Genomic DNA, 24,787 nt, shown 5'->3' on the forward strand with positions numbered 1-24,787 from the left:
TTTTTTTTTTTTTTTTTTTATTTTACCTCCCCATAGACGTAAAGTGGGGGTGTTTTTTTTTCTCATCGAACCTTGTAATGTGGGTATCGTTGAATAGGTATTTTTATAGGGGGTTGCTAGAACGATTTTTCGATTTAGTCATTTGCTTGCAAAATATTCAACTTTAAAGTGCATATTTTCATAAAAATCGAGCGTCCCCCCTCTCTAAAATCTAAACTGGTGGGTGGAAAAATTTGAAAAAATAGGATGTTAGTAATATCAAACTTACAAGGAAAACTATAACGGTTAAGTTTTCTTAAGAATTATTAGTAAGTACTTTAAGAGTAAATAGCAGCCTAAGGTATAAAATATACCTAAACTTGGAATATTCCGTACAAAAAACGAAATCCTTAGAAAAATATTACTTACTTAATTTTTTCGTAATGGCTACGGAACCCTATTTCGGGCGTGTCCAACACGCTCTTGGCCGGTTTTTTGTTGTTGTTCGTGTGCTTGTTGTGTTAATAGGTATATAATATTTAAGTAAGCAAGCTCCTCCACTTCCATAATTTAAGAACACACAAATCACATAAAACCGACTATCTCTCCTGCCGCACTACGCCGACGCGTTTCGAACTCAACCAGAGTTCATCATCAGAGTAACGCAACTATTCACCATGCTACCAGATGTTAGATGTCTTTACGGTGTGGTGGAGCTGCATGAACACACATTTGTTGCCTATATAGCTATCGTAAGGTTGAGCGAAGTAATTATTTATAGTACATTAATATGGACCTCCGCAAAGTATAACGCCTCATTCAGTAAACAGTCCATATTTACTTACACACTGTTTACTGAAACATTTAAAAAACAAAGCCACACGTTCAGTCATTAAATTTTGCTAGTCATTTAACCACGTTATAGTTAGCGACGTTTTAACAGCCCCGCTAAGAGATATATTAAGTTCCGGAGATAAGGTGCGACAGACAGACGGACGGACGGTTAGTGCTGTTAATTAATATTTAAAGACAGATGCTGTCGGCGATGCGGTTAAAATATGAAGTATAAATAATCCTGGGTTTAGTTTAAAACTATGTTTGTTATTGATCGAAGGAAAAGACGTAGCTCCAAAATGCTGGTAATTTTTTGAACTTATTAAAATATATTATTATATTTAGCCTATAACTGTGTCCCACTGCTGGGCAAAGGCCTCTCCTCTTGACTTCCACATCTCCCTATCCAGAGCTATATTTGGCCACTCACTCAATTCCGCGTCCAGGTCATCTCGCCTTCTCCTCCTCGGCCTGCCTTGCCGTCGGTGCCCGTCATGTGGTACCCACCATGTGGCTTTGTGCGCCCATCTTTGTGGGTGCATCCGGCAGACATGCCCGGCCCAGTCCCACTTAACTTAAATGGGGGACATTTATATCAAAAGGTCGTGCCAGTACGTATATGCCACACGGCGACGCTAAATGAATTTTACACAAATATGACTTTTGTATGAAATCAAATTACGTGACCGAAAAACTACATGCCTTATTACTCTAAAACTCAAAAAAAATAAGTTTCTCGGCCTTCATCCTTAATCTAAAACATGGTTAGAGAACCTGACTGCGAAGCTTGAGGTCCCGGGTTCGATTCCCATGTCGGGGCAGATATTTGTATGAAAAATACGAATGTTTGTTCTCGGGTCTTGGGTATCTATATCTATATAATTATATTTATCCGTTGCTTAGTACCTACCCATAACACAAGCTTTGCTAAGCTTACTTTGGGACTTGGTCAATTGGTGTGAATTGTCCCGTGATATTTATTTATTTATTTATTTATCAGCACCAATATCTGACACAACAAGCGTGCATTAATATCTGATATGACTCTATTTCTAGGGCCGGAAGGTCGTGTCAGATATTTTTGCACGCTCCGCTGTGGCAGATATTAATGCTGGTGACTGTACCTACCCAGAAATTGATTCAGTAGAAAAAAAATGATTAATCTTTTATTTTATTTTATCAAAACCCTTGCCGGGGTAAAAGTTAGTAAGTATTAAACGAAAATTTATTTATTCCAAGCCCGCATCAAGTTACATAAATATTACCAATACATAAATACCAATAACCAGTCAGTTACTTATCGCTATCTCTGACCACTCTATTCTGGAGCTCGCTGTGAATATAAATAAACAACTTGTCAATGCTAAGTAAATCTGTCAGTGCGCATACATCATAGTAAGTCACTTGAGTGCGGTATTAACCGGCCGACGAAATATTGGCAGAGGCGCCGTAACAAGTCCCACTACAGAAGTATAGGTACATACATATACATAAAGAAATAATACCTTGTTTCCGTACATATACCATCTTACATAAGCAGCACTTCTTCTAAGTCGTTGCCCTCTAGATAATTCTAACTTACAATGTATGAATATAACGATTAGATTTAGAACTATTACATAAAACTAAATGAGAAGATACGTAGAAGAACAAGGGTCACCGACATAGCCAAGCGAATTAGCTCGTTGAAGTGGCAATGGGCAGGCCATATAGCACGGAGAACAGATGGTCGTTGGGGCCGAAATGTTCTCGAGTGTTGACCGCGGATCGCCAAGCGCAGCGTAGGACGCCCATCAACGAGATGGACGGATGACCTGATTAAAGTCGCGGGTTCACGGTGGATGCAGGCCGCTGCCAACCGAGGCAACTGGAGGTCTATGGGGGAGGCCTATGTCCAACAGTGGACGTCCTATGGTTGATATGATGATGATGTTGACATAAAACTATCCTAAATTTTAATACATAAACATCACACAAACATCACGCCTGTATTCCCAAATGGGGTAGGCAGAGCACACGAAACGTTACCGCTTCGAGTTCGGAGCCACTTTAAGCAATTTTAGGTTTTAAGTTTGACAAAAATGGTACAATAGTGACAGGTTGCTAGCCTGTCGCCTACGGTATACCTTAACCTATATCCTCAGTCGCCTCTTACGACATCCACGGGAGAGATGGAGAGGTGTAATTATAACCCGACACCACACGGGAATAAACTTAAAATACCTGCATAAAACGCTAGGACCCCACGGACCAACAGTCAACACCGAATGGGACAAAGTCGTATTCGGTGCCTAGACCCTATATTTGGTCAATTTTGATTTTTCAGCCGTTTCAGATGCTGCACCGGCTCTGTTGCAGGTTCCATGAGATGGGAAGGAGCCAACGTGTAAGAGCAAGTAGCGTCCTGCACAAACAATGAAAAAATCTATAAAAAAACACCTAAAACTAAATAAAAACACTTAAAGTAGCCCCCGTCATACTTACCTAATTTTCTAAAACCAAATCGACTCTGTCCGATGATCCAAATGGTGATCGCTTCAAAAAAACTTACATTTAAAACTGAACATTATTCCTTCCAAATTAACGTAAAAAGCTAGTGCCCTAGTCAATCAAAAGTCATGACCGACATATTTGACTAAAAATCACTTTTCCACACAAAACCTTTTCTACTAATTGTAATAATTACAGAAACAATGTTTAATTATTATTTAAAGCAATATTTAACTTCATCTAACAAAAACAAACTTAGCTTTGCGGTTCCGAAACTCACATCTCCATACATTTACTACCACAATTATTTCAAAGTAACTACAAATTGCATTTGTATTCATGATAAAGAATTTACCAAGTTATATTTGCCCCTTAAATTCAAAATTTACTAAGCTAAACTTCGTAATCCAAACGAAAATACAAGTTTGTTTTTGGTAATGCATGAAAAAAGTCAATATTGTGCATTGATTTTAACCCGATGATATTCGTTAAACATCGGAAGTGTTCGGTAAACGTCGTGAGCGCTCGGCAAACATCGGCTACCCTAAACGAAGCTCTGATTGGTGATAATTTGGAAACTGTAGCAGTTGAGTTTGATTTTTAAACATACCTTCAAGTTAGAAGAAAGTTTTTGTTAAAAAAATTACAAACTTTTTTTTCACTTTGTTCTTTTGATGATAATAAAAAGTTAAAGAGAAAACCGGCCAAGAGCGTGTCGGACACGCCCAAAATATGGTTCCGTAGCCATTACGAAAAAAATAAGTAATTTCGTATTTTATACGGAATCTTTCAAGTTTAGGTATATTTTATACCTTAGGCTGCTATTTACTCTTAAACTACTAATAATTCTCAAGCAAACTTAACCGTTATAGTTTTCCTTGTAAGTTTGATATAATGACTACCTCGAAAATACAAACTGAAAACTAATACCTCGAAAAACACAAATCAGTACAAAAAATGTGTATAGACACATAACTTCAGGGTACACAATCAGCGGTCTTATCGCTTAAAAGCGATATCTTCCAGACAACGATATGGGTACATGATCTTGTGATTAGATATGTCGAAAGTAGGTGCGGACACAGAAACAAAAATTGAATAGCCGGTTATGGGCCTTATTGCCAGTCAAAAACCTCTCCACCCCACTATTTAATCTCAACGTCGTGTCAAAATGGGCATAAAAATTATTCTTACGAATTAACCTTGATGAACAAAACGCCTATACAGACTACGAAACTTTTTGAACGAGCGAGCATAGCCGCCCGCGACGCGCTTGACAACAACTGAGTGCCTGGTACCATGACACTCAGTTCGCGCGGCGACAAGCGACGCCCGTTTACAGTTCGCGATAATGAGGGCTATCGTTTTTTGTCTCACTAGATGGCGCACTGTTGCGTGAGGTTTTTAAGTGTGGCTTTCAAAGTCTGTTATTACGGGCGTGAAAACAAAGTTTAGATTAAAATCATATTTAATACACCTTAAAACCGTACCATAAAAATATCGAGCATGCCACAGTGTTGCATAGTCCCCGTTTTGTTCGGAAAAAAGGGAGGACAAAGGTTTCCGAAAGACAAAACTGTCTCAAAACACAGACATTCATTGCCCCGGAACGCATATTTGCCATAATTAATTTCATATTACAAAATATTCACAAAATTATTCTAATTAGAAATAAACCCGCGTAGCTCACTCAAAAACTATGAGATTTGACATTTCGGAGACCTCACGCTACACTAGCGCCTCTAGCGGCGAATTCATTCGCGATAGCCCTCATTGAGCGACAGTCGCTATTCCGTGACGTTACCATACTTACTACTTTGACATGTTAGTACCTACTACTTGCAAGATCTTATATGTACTTATTACAAGTTAAAAAAAGCTTGTAGGTAAACCATTATGTATTTTCACCACTTAAATGAAAATGTAAATAAATATGTGTTTCCTCTGTTTATTTACTTAATAAATACTCTGTGATACAATCTTATAAGTCACAGTGCCTCGAGAACTGTGCATTTTTCCGGGATAAAAATGCACAGTTCTCTCTGCCCCATAAACTATCTCTATCTATACCAAAAATCACGTCGACCCGTCGTTCCGTTTCGGCGCAAAAGACGGACAAACGTACAAACACGCAAACATACAAAACACATACACTTTCGCATTTATAATATTAGTAAATATGGATTTTATTTTACCGTTATAACTAACTCAAGTGGCCCCTGTTTTCTATTTTGAAGATTAAACCTTTTTTAAATACGGCAGCAATCCACCACGTAATCTTTTTATTATAGTATCCATCAGTACTTTATACCATTTCCTGTCGTGTTGTAGCCCGTTGTATTATATAGTATTTAGTATTTCTTCAATATCCTTGTAGCTCCAAAGCCACGTTTTCACCTACATTTAATGGTTTTTCTAATAAGAATGTTGAAGAAAACGTGTAAAATGCGGGGCGAAGTGGCGACCACACACGTCGCTCGGCGCTAGCGTAACGTGGATCTACCAGAAGCATAAAAATAAAATAAACATTTGACTTAGTATTAGTAAGACATTTTTTATTCGTAAATGTATAAACTATCAACAATACTGTGTGTGAAGTTCCCAATCCGCACTGGGCCCGCGTGGGAACTACGACCCAAGCCCTCTTATTCTGAGAGGAGGCCTGTGCCCAGCAGTGGGACGTATATAGGCTGGGAAGTTGATAAACTACATAGACTTTACCCAGAGCTACTTTACCCCCCCCCATCGTCGTTGTCGTCTCTCAAAAATAAGACGACGTCTTCATATAACACGTCATGCAGAAGCACGTTGTTTTTGTCACCCCTTTGGTGCCGGTACCCGGGGGTCGGACAGCCTCTCCGCCGCCACTCTGAAAAACGTACCTATTCCTGACATTTCGGGTAGAAATGGTGCTTAAGCAAAGAAGTTGCAGTTTAAAGTTTCAATATTAAGAATTTCGTATCTTAAAAAAAGTATAACGGAACCCTTAGTCTGAACCGATTGAGTTGAACGACATATACCTAACATAGACGTAAATAAACTAAATTTGAAACATGGAGGTTACATTTGGGGGTTAAATTAGAAAAAAAGTAGTGTTTCGTTTGACATATCAAATGAAAGAGCTTCATTGGAGTCTCATTTTTTTCATAACTTAATAAGATAAATTCGTTCTGAAAAATCCGAATAATTCAATTCAATTCAATTTATTTCATTCAGCAAAAAACCATATAATAATATGAATAAGAACATAAGTATGAATATGAGTATTTATCCACACGAACGCAAAGAGTAACTAAACGAAGCCCACGTTCAGCAAAAATACAAATTTTACGAACATGAGAAGTGAAAAAAGATTAAAATGATTTACGTCGTATCCACTCTATGGCGGCGCGCGCGCCGGGAGCTATAAGCGGACATTAATAACAGAGCACGGGTTACGGCTCGTGGTACAGGGACGGCCACTGTACCGTGGTACGGGGGCACTTGCTTATTGCCCTCCAATATCCTTTAAGTGACGTCACTACAGATGAGCAAATTTTAGATGGTACAGACCGTAGGTTCCATATTTAGGGTTTTGTACCTTAAAAGGAAACTACGGAACCTTTGCAAGTTCAATGTGTCTGTGTGACCGTCTGTCATATTGCGAAGCTAGGGACCGGTAGTTAAAAATTGGCACGTCATTTCTAAGTCAGTGACTCGAGGAAGGACGTGCAACGTAAACAAACTCATTTGAAACATGATATATCCTCTTGAACCCTCGCGTACTTTATTAAGGCCCAATTAACACTAAGAATAACGGCCGAATGTACTTTATAAAGTACAAATTGTTAGTTCAATAAAGAATTATAAAAGTTATGAAATAATATTCCAAATAACAAAGCAGTTCAACCACGTCTAGGTGTTTTTAGGCACTAAGTTAAAAAAAAAAAATCAGGACAGGAGGATATTTGGGAGGCAAATTAAATTCTATTTAATGTTATGGAATCCATCCATACTAATATTATAAATGGGAAAGTGTGTGTGTTTGTATGTTTGTCCGTCTTTCACGTCGAAACGGAGCGACGGATCGACGTGATTTTTGGCATAGAGATAGTTTATGGGCCATAGTGACAAAGGCTACTTTTTTCGCTACTCTGTCGATCGCTGAAGTTCTAAACGGACCTGAATGTTTTCGTAAGCGCAATGCTTCCTAAACTATGCATCAATCAAATTAACCGAACATAAGAGTGATTATAAGGGTTTTCTATAAGTTATACTAACAGTACGACATACTGTGTTACAGTTTGTACAATCACGCTGCGTGTTTTGTTGTCCTTTATTTACAGTAAGGTAAACGTCCGAATGCTCGGCACGCTAATGCCCAATAGACGAAACCCTGCTGTCATCTCTATTGCTAATGACATAAGATTAAAGATGCCAACTATTGGGACAGTCACGAATACTCGTACGTTTATTTATACCTAGTGCCATCCACGCAATTGCGTGCGATTTTGTCAAAATTGGACATTACGAACATTGTAATAAGAACCACGGCACGCGTCATCGTGAATGACTCTACCTCATCATCCCAGCCTATATACGTCCCACTGCTGGGCACAGGCCTCCTCTCAGAACAAGAGGGCTTGGGCTATAGTTCCCACGCGGGCCCAGTGCGGATTGGGAACTTCACACGCACCATTGAATTGCTTCGCAGATTTGTGCAGGTTTCCTCACGATGTTTTCCTTCACCGCAAAGCTCGTGGTAAATTTCAAATGTAATTCCGCACATGAATTTGGAAAAACTCAGAGGTGCGAGCCGGGGTTTGACTCTACCTATACCTTACTAACTTTAACGACTAGGCTCGCGTGAACGAATACACCTGGCAGATGAAATTCTAGGATTTTAATAGTATTCCCGTGGGTTTTCCCAAAAAAAATGAGTGAGAGATACCAGTGCAAAATGCATGTAAAGCGGATGAGCTTTTGATATTTTACACGCGTGTTTCGACCCCTTGAAAAACACAGCATGAGTATTTTTTATTTTTTTTTTATTTTATTTGACTGGATGGCAAACGAGCAAATGGGTCTCCTGATGGTAAGAGATCACCACCGCCCATAAACATCTGCAACACCAGGGGTATTGCAGACGCGTTGCCAACCTAGAGGCCTAAGAGGGATACCTCACGTGCCAGTAATTTCACCGGCTGTCTTACTCTCCACGCCGAAACACAACAGTGCAAGCACTGCTGCTTCACGGATTAGCGAGCAAGATGGTGGTAGCAATCCGGGCGGACCTTGCACAAGGTCCTACCACCTGCATGTGTTTTTCTTGAAATCCAGCGATTTATACTAAATTTTCATGCGAACCTGTCCATCAATTATTGCGTGATAACAGATTGGCATAATACAAAATCACATAATATCAAGATTATAATTAATGTCGCCGTGGTGGTCTAGGGATTTGACCTATGGCCTCACAAGCCGAGGGTCGTGCAAGCTCGCACCTCTGAGTTTTTCAAAATTGATGTGCGAAAACACATTTGACATTAGAGACGGAAAAAACTAATCACTTGAAAGAAAAGATTGATATGTATCATTTACTCACTGAGATATATATCACTCATTTAGCTCACTATATCAGTAGCTCGCAGAACGAAACGTAACATATTATACCTTATTGCTCATTCATTTTCTCAAATGCTTTTAACTTGTATTCTCCTTTAATGATATGATGGTTGACAAGATAAATGTAAAGTGTACAAGTGTTAGATCATGACATCTAACATCAAAATTTTGACAGTTATCATCGCATTCATCATTCATCATCATCTCAGCCTATAAACGTCCCACTGCTGGGCACAGGCCTCCTCTCAGAACAAGAGGCTGGCCATAGTTCCCACGCGGCCCAGTGCGGATTGGGAACTTCGCACGCACCATTGAATCGCTTCGCAGGTTTGTGCAGGTTTCCTCACGATGTTTTCTTCACCGCAAAGCTCGTGGTAAATTTCAAATGTAATTCCGCACATGAATTTCGAAAAACTCAGAGGTGCAGCCGGGGTCGAACCCACGACCCTCTGCTTGAGAGGCGATAGGTCGAACCACTAGGCCACCACGGCTTTATCATCGCATTATCTAATGCAAAATAAGAGTCTATGCAAGTGAGCTAAATGATAAGATGATACATTTGGATTTGAACGGAAATGAAGTGATACAGTTCAGCGAAGCGAACTGATATAGCTCTTATGTGTATATCATTCGTGAGCTACCCATCTCTATTTGAAATTTACCATGTGATGATGATGAATCTATATCACTTTGGCATCAGTAAGGTAAAATTTTGACTGTGTAAAACGCGTCGTCACAGCCCTAATTTAGTTCCCGTATGTCCGTCGCGCAATCGCTGTTTGAGATCAAAAAATGTATTGGCGCAAAGCGCTGTTAGCGCGTCTTGGTACTTGATACAAATTGTTAACGGTTTTGATACTTGACAAAGTGAAATATACCGAAACATGTTTTTTTTATATCAATAATTTCATAAATTGGCTTATGGTAGTTTCAATTTAAGTTCATGCGACTGTATGTCTGTCTGTCTATGACATTGTATCTCTCAAACGGATGGACCGAATTCTTTGTGGTTAGTTTACGTGATAGCGAGTTTTTTTGCGGTGATTCTTAGATATGTTTTATTAGAATCGGTGCAGCCGTTTTTGAGATATTGTACTTTAAAATGAAAATGCGGGAAGTTTCCCGTGGTAAAAACATTGTGGTCTTTATTAACGTCGCATTTTTTAAATGCCTAATTTCGTGACCCCATACCCAGCGGTTGTTATTTCGAGATTTTATTCCTATCCCGCGAGAATAGTGGGATAAAAAGTAACCTACTTATATGTTATTCCAGATGTCTAGCTATCTAATCTCTATCTAATCTACATATCAAATTTCATCCAAATCCGTCCAAGCCGCTTTAGCGTGAAAGAGTGACTAACATACTCTACACAAATACACACTCTTGTATTTATAATATCAGTAGGATCCTCGTGTCCAAGGTTCCTTCACATGAATTTTTTGTCCAAAAAATGTTTTATTTTTTGCCAATTTTCCAATTAGCAAACCATCGTAACGCAGACGTGTCTAATCAGATCAGATGCGATATTATAACTTTATATCCGCCGTTATTACTCAATCAAAGCATAGACACGATGCGCAATTAATTGTAATGGTCTGGGAACTAAATAAAATAGCTGCCTGGTTCCGTATAGAAATGAATAGTATAATAAATATACAATCCTTACTAATATTATTAATGCGAAAGTGTGTGTTTGTATGTTTGTCCATCCTTCACGTTGAAACGGAGCGACGGATCGACGTGATTTTCGGCATAGAGATAGTTTATGGGCAGAGCATGACATAGGCTACTTTTTATCCCGGAAAAATGCACAGTTCTCGATGGAACAGCGATAACCAAATTCCACGCGGGCGAAGTCGCGGGCAAAAGCTAGTCTGTATAAAATAAAAGTGAAGACTCACTAGTCTCGCCGAGATTTTAAGAGCCAATTGGTGTCTCTACGGGATCGAATCAGAATTGAGGATAAACATAGACGAACGAGGGTTACTGACACAGCTAAGCGGATTAGCAAGGTAATGGGCAAGGCATATAACACGGAGAACAGATGACCATTGGCTGCGGTCGAAAGATCTCGAATGGAGACTGCGGATCGGTAAGCGCAGCGTACGACGTCCAATGTGGACGGATGACCTGGGTGATGACTGGCATTCACGGTGGATACAGGCCGCTTCCAACCAAAGCAACTGGAGGTCTATGGGGGAGGCCTATGTCCAACAGTGGACGTCCTACGGCTGATAATACTATGAAAGAAAGATATAAGGAAAGAAATAATTTATTTGCCAACAGTTTTTTTTATTCGACTGTATGGCACACGAGCAAGTGATTCTCCTGATGGTAAGAGATCACCACCGCCCATAAAGGGCAACACACACAGAAAGCGTGCGCGGGTCGGGTCGTGTCCGCCGCGTGAGCCGCGCGGTTCGTTGTATTCACACAAAGAGCGGGTCGGACCCGCGACGGGCCCGCAGCGGCTATCAATGTTGCCAGGTTAGTGACTTAGTCCCTAGAAGTGACGAAAGTTTTGACGAATAAAATGGTTTATCTGCCGACTTTTGGAGTACAAATTAAAACAGTTCTAGGACCAATAATAATAGATACGACATTTTTGTAAACTCGACACAGAATTATACAGTGCCGCGAGATATATGTGCCACCAAGGTCAAACTTTATTTACTTACTTAATTAAATCCAATTTATGTAATGATGGGCGATGGATGAAATTGTTAAAAGTGGCTGTTTTTTTATCGACAGGAATAATTAATGGAAAAAATATCAGATTTTACTGTAGTACCAATTAATTAAAAAAATAAAATACTTAGATTTTATTCTCGCCAAAATGAACAAGTTACTGCGCATGAATACGGTTTTTAGGGTTCCGTAGCCATAATGGCAAAAACGGAACCGTTATAGTTTCGCCATGTCTGTCTGTCTGTCTATCCGTCCGCGGCTTTGCTCAGGGACTATCAATGCTAGAAAGCTGTAATTTTGCACGGATATAATATGAAAACAATCCCGACAAAATGATACAATGAAAAATTAAAAAATATATATATATTTTGGTACTTCCCATAGACGTAAAGTAGGGTTTTTTTTCTCATCCAACCCTATAGTGTGGGGTCTTTTAAATTAAAACCATTAGGGGGTTACTAAGACGATTTTTCGATTCAATGATTTGTTTGCGAAATATTCAACTTTAAAGTACAAATTTTCATTAAAATCGAGTTTTAGGGGTTTTTAACCTAAGCTTTAGGGATAAATATTTTTGAGAGTTGGTAACTCTGCGCTCGGCCCGCGCGCTGTTTGCGACGACGGGGACGGGCGCGGGCCCGCGCACGACCCGTCCCGCGCCCGCGTTCTGTGTGAAGGCGTCCATATACCGCCATGCAAATACGCCCGTTGCCCTTAAACATCTGCAACACCCTGGACATTTTAATAATTAGACATTTCGCGATTTGTACCACCCGAGACTTGGACGCTGTAAGACATGGACCTCTTACGATGAGGACGCAATTTCGACACTGGACATTTTACGACTTTGACTTTTAAGGGTTCAAATTGCTTTATGTAACTAGCAGAGTTCTGCTCGACATCCATTGTGGTTTGCAAAAAAGCTAGCCAATAGGTATCGCATTTCCTAGAAATAAAGATAGGAATATAGCGCTAGCTTTTTCTACAACATTAAAATTGGAATGAAAAATCTAACAACAGAAAGCACAGACTGGAGCTACTTTTAGACTTGGAAACCTAGTAATACTATACATATACGATCATCATCATCATCATCTTCTTCATCATCGTTGTCATCTTGTATTGTTTTATTGTTACTGTTTTGCAGGTGGTAGGACCTTGTGCAAGGTCCGCCTGGATTGCTACCACCATCTTGCTCGCTAATCCTGCCGTGAAGCAGCAGTGCTTGCACTGTTGTGTTTCGACGTGGAGAGTAAGACAGCCGGCGAAATTACTGGCACCTGAGGTATCCCATCTTAGGCCTCTAGGTTGGCAACGCATCTGCAATACCCCTGGCGTTGCAGGTGTCTATGGGCGGTGGTGATCTTTTACCACCAGGAGACCCACTTGCTCGTTTGCCAGCCAGTCGAATAAAAAAAAAAACTTAAATTTCTACAAGAAGCTGATGTATCGAATTTATTTCAGAAAATCGATTATTTTTGCAATCGTATCACAAGATATGTTCATTGTACAGCCAGCAGCAGAAGTAGATGAGAAATTGTGGTGCTCATAATGATCTAAACGGTCTCTTATTACCTTGACAGTAGAGTCGTGTGTTGATCATTTTGACCACTGTAACTGGTCATTCATTTATGCTGCTTACTGTACATAAGTATAGTTTACCAAAAGACAGCAGAAAACGAATGAAAGAAGAATAAACTGTTTTAAGCAATATTTATAAAAGGTAAAAATTATAAATGCCAAAGTTTGTGAGTATGTTTTTGGATGTTTGTTGCTTTTTCACTCTAAAACAGCGGGACGATTTGGATGAAATTTGAAATCTAGGTAGCTGGATATCTAGAATAACACAAAGGCCACTTTTTAACTCGATATTCCCACGGGATAGGGATATAATTTTGAAATTTATCGCGGTTGTTTTATATACAACGTTAATGAAATCCACAATGTTTTTTTTGGAAATACCCATGGGAATTTAGTAAATCCCATAATTCTAGTCTTACCTTTTTTCCAGTTACCTAGCCGCAAAAATCCTCATAAATATTCTCGCTTTAATTTGTTCAAACTGTATATCAAAACATTCATACATAAATACATTCCAACACATGTACAGTCAAGGACTTTAATTCATAAGCCACCAATGGAACCATTTCACAGCAAACGTTATAGTGACACCGCATTAATTAACAAGGAAAATCGTAGTGACTTTTCCTCTGAAGAGGTTCCACGGTGGCTCATTAGTTAAAGTCCTTGACCGTACCTATAATAATCTAATAAAACATATTCCCCTTTCTACTCTCCCATCTCAAACAATCTTGATCCTAAAGAACCCTAAAAAAACTGCAAAACAAAAAGTTGAAACTATCAAGACCTTTAATACGCAATGAAATAGCGCTGGAATTCTACTTGGGTGGTCCAATGTGTTCCTTCTCTGTCGCACGCCGGTGTGAGCGTCGCTTCGTCTTGCTCTGACTGTGGTTTTGGAGGCAAAGAGTAAGAAATAAACAGAGGCGCTTTTTAAAAGCTTAATTAAAAAGGGATTGGAGTGTAATTAGGAATTATTTTAACTTTTTCTATGTGTTTGCTGTGAGAAAGAGACTGGCGAAAGAAACATTAAATATATAATCAAAATATATATATACCTCGTTGAGTTTCTTGCCGGATTCTTCTCAGCAGAGGTTTTCCGAACGGTGGTAGATTTTTTTTGACATTCATAAGTGCTTGTTGTAGCCTAAATTGAATAAAGATATTTTGACTTTGACTTTGACTTTGACATTATGATCATATTTTGCAAACATGGAAATATTTTGAGGGAGAAGTGAAATTAATTATAAACAATTACTTTTCTCACCAGAACAATTCAACGGTTAACCAGTCTAACTTCTGGTAGCTTGGTGAACGGTTGTGTTACTCTGATGATGAGCTTTGGTTGGGTTCGAATAATTTGTGTGTGTTCTTACAGTGTGGAGGTGGTGGAGCTGCATGAACACACATTTGTTGTATAGACGTAGCTATCAGAAAGATCGCGGGTGAGCAAACTAATTTTACATTTAATTAAAAAAGAAAAAATAAATAACTAAATTAAAGCTAAAATAAAAACTAAATTCCTTAAAACTAAATTAAAGCCATAAGCATAAGTATACCAATAATTTCTTTGACCGGAATAAAAAGGTGAACATCGATCTCAAATATTATATTTTTTAACCTTTTTTTATCCTATTATTATCCTACATTATAGCATCAGTCAAAATCTTAAAACAGGCTACTTAGTCCACTTAATTACGAGATATGGAAGTTTTACGAAAAATCAAATATGACAGAACTGTCACCACTACCTCCCTAATCTTTGCATTTCACCTATATCATTACACATTCGCGATCGTGCGTCCCTCTCGCTCGTTCCCCAATTCTCTCGCCTCTCGCTCGCACGCTTGCACTTGTGACCTCTTGTGATGAGAAAATCTTTCAATTTATTTTTAGGAATTGGTAACTTGAGGCTTTTTTTAATAAATAACGATGAAAATGTTGAAGATAAAAGGATTTCAGGTGCTTATTGTAATACTAGTGTATACCCGCGGCTTCTTTATTAATACATTCATGTCATGTTCATTTGCTTAATAAATATATAGATAGATGTTACTCGTAGGGTATATTATAAGGGTCCATATCGGCTGGCATACTTATTGAAAGTCTGCCAGCCGATATGGACCATGTTTGTCAGAATGATCGTTTGTCATAGCTCTTTTTCTCTGAATCTCGCTCGTTAATCCTGCCGTGAAGCAGCAGTGTTTGCACTGTTGTGTTTCGGCGTGGAGAGTAAGACAGCCGGTGAAACTACTGGCACGTGAGGTATCCCATCTTAGGCCTCTAGGTTGGCAACGCGTCTGCAAGACCCCTCGTGTTGCAGATGTTTATGGACGGTGGTGATTTTTTTTTTTTATACGGCTGTTTGGCAAACGAGCAAGTGGGTCTCCTGATGGTAAGAGATCACCACCGCCCATAAACAGATCTCTTACCATCAGGAGACCACTTGCTTGTTTGCCATCCAGTCGTATAAAAAAAAATCCATTGTTCAGAATTGTTATAAAACAAACCTAACCTAACCTATAGTTTTCTATAGGAAGACCGTTTAACCCTTTAACCGCCATTGTCTGAATTATAAGACAAAAATTATCCAGCTCATTTCGCCGCAGTCTTATAATTAAGACAAAATGTCATGTAGTTTCAGTGTAGGTGGCGACACGGGCACGTACGAATGAAAACGTATTGGCGGTTAAAAGGTTAAAAAATTTATAAATGTAAGGTTTCAGTGGGAAAAAAATTATGACAAACGATGATTCGAACAAAAATTACGGTATGACTAGCGAAGAGTACCTATGCCAACTTTGGCGCTCCCATATTATATAATGTCAAATGGTGTCTTTTTTTTTTAATGGCTTTCACTCTTGCTGTTTTTAGCAAGACGTATTTTGCCAATGTCGATGTTGCGACATTACGCACATGAGGAGAATGTTCGGTTTATGAAATTTTGATTTTGGGGAAGGAACAGATAGGAGACCCAAAACAAATAACATATGTTATGGACGGCACACGGACGTGTCATTTTTTTTTTTTAATAAAATAATAAATAAATATTAAAATAAATAGTTTCTTAATCTATCTTATAATAATTATGAATATTTCATAGCATATTAATTCATTACAGTAATTTGATATTTCATGTCAATATACTTACATATAATAGCAATTAATGTCAATTTTCGGAAATTGAAATTAAAATAATAATAACAATTAGATATAGTAAATTATAGTAATGTTAGAAATTAAATCACTATTCCAAATTATTCTAACGTTTATTTTATTTGATAAAGTGGGCATAGTTTTATACATGGTAGAAGATTTTGCTCGAAAGTCAAAAGTATTCGAAAATTCGATCAAATTCTACAAAACCATTTACTTATAAAAAAATATGATCCTAAAAATTGAATTAAATCCCCATGCGAATTCCCATAAATTACGTCATGGTTTTTATCGACGTTGCTTTAAAAACAACCATGCCAAAAATGACTAAACCCAACGATTGAAATTTCGAGATTTTAACTCGATCCCGTAAGATGTCCAGCTATCTACATACCAAATTTCATCCAAATCCATCTGTTTTAGCGTGAAAGAGTAACAAAATATAGTCCTCCACATTGGTTTCAATGACGGCGACCCTGACTAAATATATCCATTGTATAAAATCTTGCAAAAACATTATAATAACAAAGAAAACCACTTATTCTCTAGCGTGCGCTATATAGCTCGCTAGACCGAACTTAGTCTGGAAAACTGCACAATAAAGTTGGCCTTGTGAATTGTATGTACACACATACACACACACACACAACACTGTTGTGTTTCGGCGTGGAGAGTAAGACAGCCGGTGAAATTACTGGCACTTGAGGTATCCCATCTTAGGCCTCTAGGTTGGCAACGCATGTGCAATCCCCCTGGTGTTGCAAGTGTCTATGGGTGGTGGTGATCTCTTACCATCAGGAGACCCACTAGCTCGTTTGCCATCCAGTTGAATAAAAAAAATACCTCAAGTGCCAGTAATTTCACCGGCTGTCTTACTCTCCACGCCGAAACACAACAGTGCAAGCACTGCTGTTTCACGGCAGGATTAGCGAGCAAGATGGTGGTAGCAATCCGGGCGGACCTTGCACAAGGTCCTACCACCTGCCAACCTGCCTGTAGGGCCATATCACGCTTGCGATTTGCGGGCGAGTTGAAAGCGAGGCGATCGCGTAACGAGCGACGAGCTGGGACGCCAAACGCCATGCTAATTTTCCCACGAGTGCACAACGAATTCGATGCGCGATCGCGACTAACAGCCTTATTCATAAAAAATCCTTAATTGAGGTTTGATCGGTCTGTTACTTAGCAGACTGATTAAGCTTGTTAGACGGTTGTCAAGAAGTATGATTCATAAACACTTGCTAGCAGTCTGCTAGTTGTTGAGCTGCTGATAGACGGATTAGACGCGTTATGTTGGCCACCTTGACAAATCAAAGACAAAAAATGGCCTAATCGATAATTAAAAAAAAAAATTGACAGCAGTGACAGCAAATTAGCAGGAAAAAAAATAAAAAGCGAGATGTTTGTTTTCCCGCCATTTCCGATCCGCATGTTTATGTTGTGCAAAAAGCCATAATTATGTTAATAATCCTTATTTTTTTTCATATTTATTGTTAATTTATTGTTGCTAATTTAGAGGATTTTTAAATACAAATTCTGAAAATAAATTTTCCTGTTTTTTTTTATTAATCATTGCGTAGCCCTGCCTTCACTTTAAATATCTTCGGTATGGTTTTTTGCTCTTGTCAAAGTCAGCTGTTCAAACTTGTGGCGGCCATTTTGTGACTTAGCGGGGAGATAAAGGAGGGTCTACGGTCCTCTAACTTTAGCAGAGCCTTGATCGACTGATAAGCGCTAACAGACGTTTATGAATCACGTATTTTAGCATCGGGCCTTCAAGGAGGCTCTAACTTTTTATGAATAAGGCTGTAAATCATTACGAGCTCACGGCGAATTCGTTACGCGCTCGCAGCGAACCTCGCCTCGCTCTCACCTCACTTTCACCTCACCCGCAAATCGCAAGTGTGATAGACCATTGGAGACCTTTTTTGAAAATTGTGCCCGTGCGGAGCCGGGCCGGGTTGCTAGTAGCGTATATTTTGATATGAGCGTCCAACTCGCTCTTGGCCGCTTTAGTTTTACAGAGCAGAGCCTCGAACGTAATCTATTTATTACAATATTCATTGTTATAACATTTTTTCTAATGCAATCGTGAATATCGACACCCTATGACCCGATCAAGTGGTTGCCGCGCTGTGATTGGCCGAGCGCCTGTCAGGGAGCTGTCAAACTGTCAAAGCAAGCTGTCAAAAGTGACGGTATCTGCCTAATTGATCTTAACTCGATACGGATCTTAAGGTATCATTCAGTAAGGTTGTTTGATTTTTAATTCATTTTTTATGCAACTACTTAGGCCAAAAGATTACCGAATTTCATCTAATCGATGATGATATGTGATAAGGTATCAAACAAACAAACAGACTTATTTGTAGTTCCACTATTATAACTTTTAAAGACATATTTTTTGGTTGTAACCTATTTCGCACGCTTGCATGCACAAATATTGCGTAAATTTTACGACGTCGATTACAAATTTATGGAAATAATCTATCTCCCTTTTGCGTCTATTAAATTGAATTTTACTAAATTACCTACTTTCCTTTTGAGTCATAGAATTCTACTGCAATAGAAAAACCAAGATATGCACTCGTCAAAACCTCTATTGTAATGTCATAAGGTCATTTATTACGTAACCAGCGAATGCGCTTTCAAACAACGTATCAAACAAAAACAAACATTTGAAATTCGAACTCTAATCAACAAGTTAATTATGCGTGCCAGTGATAAACCCTAGTTTCTATTGCTTAGGTATTAAAGTTTAAATTTGGTGCTGTGTTATGTTGTGGATGTAAGGTTATGTTTGTACGGTATTAAAGCGATTGAACTCTATCAATACGTAAAAGGAATTTTGAAAATAGAATGCGCAATGCGTTTGGCTAATTTGCCGTTAGGGTTGTCAAAAACTGTCATAACTTTTTAACGCAGTTTCGTAGAAGAATAAAAAATTAGAATTAATTAAGTTCTATCCCACGGGAATGAGTTAGTATCGTAAGGTTTTTTTGACGTTACGGTCTTGCTTGCAATTGGCTAATAGTACATTGTGTCTTAAGGGCGGTAAATAAGAAATTACGAACGAGAGTCTATTAGAAGCCCGAAGTCGAAGACTGAGGGCTTTAATGAGTCGATGTTCGTAATTCTAGTGCCACCCGTTTGTTTGTTTTTTTATCAGTTTTGCGAGTAAAATTTTATATTTGTAAATGAAAAAATATAATTCTTCCAAATATTGCCGATACCACCGGCTGCGCTCTTGGCCATGCCGCCCTCCGCATGTGACTGAGCTGCGTGTACATGTGATCCTGCAGTATCAGTAAGGGCATTGACTCATGAGACCGACCTTGGACCTCTCGATATTAACGCCATCTAGCGATATTTCACCTGTATTTTAGCCCTCATTTAGAATAATCTCTTCTTAGTGTTGTTTTTATATGATCCTCAAAAAAACTAATTAACTTAAAAAACTAAGCCCCCGGCATTGTCATTTCAAAGTTCAATATCTCAAAAACGGCTGAACTGATGTTAATGAAACATAGCTACGAAACTCGTTTATCCATTCGGCCCATCCGTTTGAAAGCAACCATGCCGCAGACAGACAGAAATTGGCATTAAAGTTGTAAGTCTTAAGAACATAACCTTTTTTGCGTCTTAGGTTAAAAAAATATGTCTGCCACACTTTTAAGTCTTGCCCCAGTCATGTTGATCGTGTGTTTTTGACGGTTATTCTCTACATATAATATAACTCGTTTATAAGTATTGTTTGTAGCAAACTCCTTGCATAAAAAAAACTTTTTTTTTTTTTTATTTGACAGTTTTTCTTGCAATTCAGCTGTTGTTACGCTGCGTCAAAGTGTGAGTGAAGAGTCCACGAATACCGCATCTAAATTACATTATATTTGCTTTAATAATGTCTTGCATAAGTTTATTTTTTACATTCTAAAAGTTCAATTACAGAAAATCCATACAAAAAAAAGTACAAGTTTTATCCAATCAGAACTTGCCAACCCTAACCGTCAGCCAATCAGCGCGCGGCGCCAATCTATCACGCTTGCGCCAGCGCAGCCAAATAAATAATACACCACGTGGGTGGCCCGATGTATCAATTTACGGGACAAACCAAGGTGGGTGAGCTAGTGGTATCATATGGGAGAATTATATCCTGCTTTTTATGGTAAAGTGTGGCAAACAGGCAGTTCATCGGTTGGTAAGTAAGCACCAAGTCAAAGTGATAATGTTTTATTACAAGCTATACTTTTTTGGCTCCGTACCCAAAGGGTGCCAACGGGACCCTGTTACTGAGACTCCGCTGTCTGTCTGTCTGTCTGTCTGTCTGACCGGCCGTCTGTCACAGCGCTCTATCTCTTGAGCCGTAAAGGAGCGGCCACACCGCTGCTTAAAGACGGTGACGGTACGGAATCGCAGTGACGCATCGTATGCGCACTGTTTTTAGGGTTCCGTAGCCAAAATGGCAAAAACGGAACCCTTATAGTTTCGCCATGTCTGTCTGTCTGTCTGTCCATCCGCAGCTTTGCTCAGGGACTATCAATGCTAGAAAGCTGTAATTTTTCACGGATATATGAAAACTAGGCTCTAGCTGCGGTGGCTTAGTGGTTTGCCCTATGGCCTCTCAAGCAGAGGATCGTGAGTTCAAATCCGAGCTCGTACCTAGTTACCATATCTCAGGATTTGTCCGGAGATCTCAGGATTTTGAGACTTTTCTCAGGATTCCGGCCGGATTTTGGAAATCTCGGGAAATCTCAGGATTTTTAGAATTTCCAATAAAATAGAAGACTTTTTACATCTATTTTTCATGCTGAGTTGGGACCATTTCGTGACAAAATTTATTTCCTTTTTTCTTTTTCTTTTATTTGTAAAAAATGACACGAATAAATGTTTTTCTTTCTTTCTTTCTTTCTTTAAAAAGATAAATAAAATAAAAATAATCCTGTTTATATAGAGACTAATTAAGAAATCAACTTTGGTCATGTGACCTGCGTGAACTGAATATGACCGCCGAGATCAATAATAATAATTGACTTTTTTAATATGCTTAATTTAAAAAAACTTTAAAAAAATGTCGACAAATACGGTATTTGACTATTTTGTATACGTTTTATAAATTAAAACTACACAATGCCTGTTATCGAATAAAGAAACAATTTTTAAGCTACCTTTACAAATAACAAAGTTATAAAGGTTTAAAATTCAAGATTAGACAGAGAAAGACATACTGGCATGTGACGTCACACGCCAGTACCGCCATACTTGCTGCAAAGAGAAAAGCGTTTGAGAAAGAGACAGGTATATAGATTTTTCAAAAAATCACTATAAATCCAATTTTCAACCGATTTAAATTTTCTCTTCGCTAATCGCACTATCTGTATATCTATATTTTCATAATAATAATTAAGATATGGCAAAATCATAAATATCTGATAAGACTCTATTTCCATGGCCGGAAGGACGTGTCAGATATTTTTACACGCTCCGCTGTGGCAGATATTAATGCTGGTGACTGTACAAGGTTTTTTTAATGTAATATCTATCTTGGTACTAAAATCAATGACATGGTTTCAAAGAACAGGTCTTCGTATGTCTTAAAGTTTCAGACTTTCCCATACTGACCGATCTAAATGAGCCACCCTGTATACAATGTGAAACTACCGTAGAATGCTCATATGAAATGATAATAGTTATATCAGATAACTCACGTCTTAAATCGAGTTTATACTTAGATATGTTTGTCAGTAGTCGCGGGAGCAGGGCGGTGGCGCGCAGCGCGCGTGTTGCAGCAGCCGCCGAGTCGCGTTGCTACCAGATGATGGGTTACGGATTAGCCCGAAACATGTCGAGCTAAACTCGATTTCAGACGTGAGCTATCCGATATATTATCATTTAATATGATGAATGCCTTCAAATGAGCTATTCTTGTATTTTTAACCCACAACGCCAAAAAGAGAGGTGTTATAAGTTTGACCGCTATGTGTGTCTGTCTGTGGCACCGTAGCACTTAAACGGTTAGACCGATTTGAAAGCGGTTTTTTTATTTGAAAGCAGGTTTTCTAGCGATGGTTCATAGACATGTTTCATTAAAATCGGTTCAGTCGTTTTTGAGATATTGAACTTTGAAGTGACAAAGTCGGGGGTTTTCCGACTTTTAGTTGGTGTAGGTTATAATTTATTTCTTTGAGGGATTTCGAAAACGGCTCCAACGATTTCTATATTAAATACTTAGAGGGGGGTTGTCGGCGACAACTAATTGATCTAGCTTAGACTTATCTCTGGGAAAATAACCAGGGCGAAGCTCGGTCAACTACTTGTTATAATTTACCGTAAAACAACGTAATTGCTTGTGGTTTAAACTCAACAATTGTATTCCTAGTGCGGCTAGGACGTGAATATACTGAACAATACCTACATTTTACGAACTAAAACCACCAATACAACGTGACCTTTCATACTAAACTAAACGTTACATTGAGTAGCTCAAGTTTCTCTAGACATTAAGTCACCAGTTACTCAAGATCTCTTTATAAGAAGTAAAGCTTCCAAGTAGAGGTCAAACTGTTCTGGCCATGTTTTACTAGCGATGCATCCAATCCTAAAAGAGCTCTGTGCGTGAGTAAATAGCTTCCAAGTAAAGGTCAAGTTTTTCTAGACGTGTTTTACTAGCCAGTATCCGCCATTTAGAAAAGAGCTCTGTATGTGGGTACAAAGTTTAAAGGTATAGGTCAGGCTTTTTTGGTTAACCCGGCGTCGTGGGTGGCCGCCATTTTTTTAATGCCAAAAGTTCGTTCACATTGATAGAGTTAAAACCACCTGTGTTTGGTTGTTGAGTTTTAACAGTTGGTTAAAGACATTTAGTTTAAATTAAACGTCTTTAGAGAATGTTAGAATATTGTCTAATTAGTCATTATAATAAATTAATATCCGAGACGTGGTGCTTTACTATAGGTCTTATAAATAGGCTCAGAGTTGCTCAGCGAGCTACGGAGAGAGCTATGCTTGGGGTTTCTCTACGGGATTGAATCAGAAATGAGGAGATACGTAGAAGAACAAGCGTCGCCGGCAAAGCCAAGCGAATTAGCTCGTTGAAGTGGCAATGGGCAGGACATATAGAACGGAGAACAGATGGTCGTTGGGGCCGAAAAGTTCTCGAGTGGAGACCGCGGATCGGCACGCGCAGCGTAGGACGTCCACCAACGAGATGGACGGATGACCTGGTTAAAGCCGCGGGTTTACGGTGGATGCAGGCCGAAAAATGCAAGCATGTGGAGGTCTATGGGGGTGGCCTATTTCCAACAGTAGACGTCCTACAGCTGAGATGATGATGATGATGAATAAATTAATAATAGTTTTAATTTAAAAGTAGTATGTAATAAAGCATTAGTACAGTCAAGGGCAAAGATATCGACACGGGCAAAGTTGCAAAAATATGTATGTATACACGGCCTTAATGTTAAGTGCATAAAGTCGTGCAACTTTGGCCGTGTCGATATCTTTGCCCTTGACTGTACCTAGTAAAACTCTTTATTGTAAAAAAAAATACAGATAGGTTACAAGCAAGGTAGGTGACTTGCAAGATACGGCCTTGCCTAGTTTGTGAGTCAGGATTCAACTTTTTTAATTGTGCTATGTTTAACCTAAGTTGTCTTTTCTTTGTAATTGTCATTCCTCTCTTGGCAATTTTGTCTTATTGAATAAAGATTTTATTATTATTATTATTATTTATTATTAAGCAAAAGTGTTAAATACAGAGAATCTCTGCTATTTAACCTTTGAGTGGTAGAGAGGAGCAATCTAGTGATCGACAAGTTCAGTAGATAAATCAATAAAACTTTTTTGATTAGAACTTAGCACCCTGTTATATTAGAGAGAGAGAGAGAGAGAGAGAGAGAGAGAGAGAGAGGAGAGAGAGAAGAGAGAGAGAGAGAGAGAGAGAGAGAGAGAGAGAGAGAGAGAGAGAGAGAGAGAGAGAGAGAGAGAGAGAGATACACAGAAAAACACGTTAGGAAGAAATACTTAATAATTAAAAAAATAACATCGAATAGTATAAATTGGGGCCCACTCAGCATAAACACCACTTCATAATGTTATCTGTCTTGTATTGTATTTTTGGTTTTTGATGGTGAATAAAAATGTATATTATTATTATTTATTATTATTATAATGTTGCGGCAAGCCACAACGCTGTATTTCAGTGGGACCCTAATAAAAGACCGTTCTTCCTGTCCATAGATGGACTTCCCCCTCTTCAATACCTTTAAAATTTCACATAAGTACTTAATACACTAAAGCACAAACAATCAGCTGTACGTTATTGATTTCGGTTGTGATGTAAAATAATGTTGTTACAGTGAACTGTAGATCAATAAAACGAATAAACCGCCCCTATAAAACAGCGGGCCAGGAATGCGGGGTGCGCTCGCGCTTGGCTCACATGGCGGCGACACACAGCGA

The 24,787-nt window shown here is 38.7% G+C and overlaps 1 protein-coding gene across 1 annotated transcript in view; it reads right to left on the reverse strand.

The window, feature by feature from the left end:
• Window positions 1-1,918: 1,918 nt before the first annotated feature.
• The window catches only part of LOC141443296 (uncharacterized), a 465,577-nt gene continuing 442,708 nt past the window's right edge, over window positions 1,919-24,787 (reverse strand). The window contains exon 12 of the transcript XR_012453009.1: window positions 1,919-1,937. The gene's annotated coding sequence lies outside the window, so the exon portion shown is untranslated. The remainder of the gene's footprint in view (window positions 1,938-24,787) is intronic.

The sequence above is a fragment of the Choristoneura fumiferana genome, chromosome 27 (genome assembly GCF_025370935.1).
Source record: "Choristoneura fumiferana chromosome 27, NRCan_CFum_1, whole genome shotgun sequence".
Lineage (NCBI taxonomy): Eukaryota > Metazoa > Arthropoda > Insecta > Lepidoptera > Tortricidae > Choristoneura > Choristoneura fumiferana.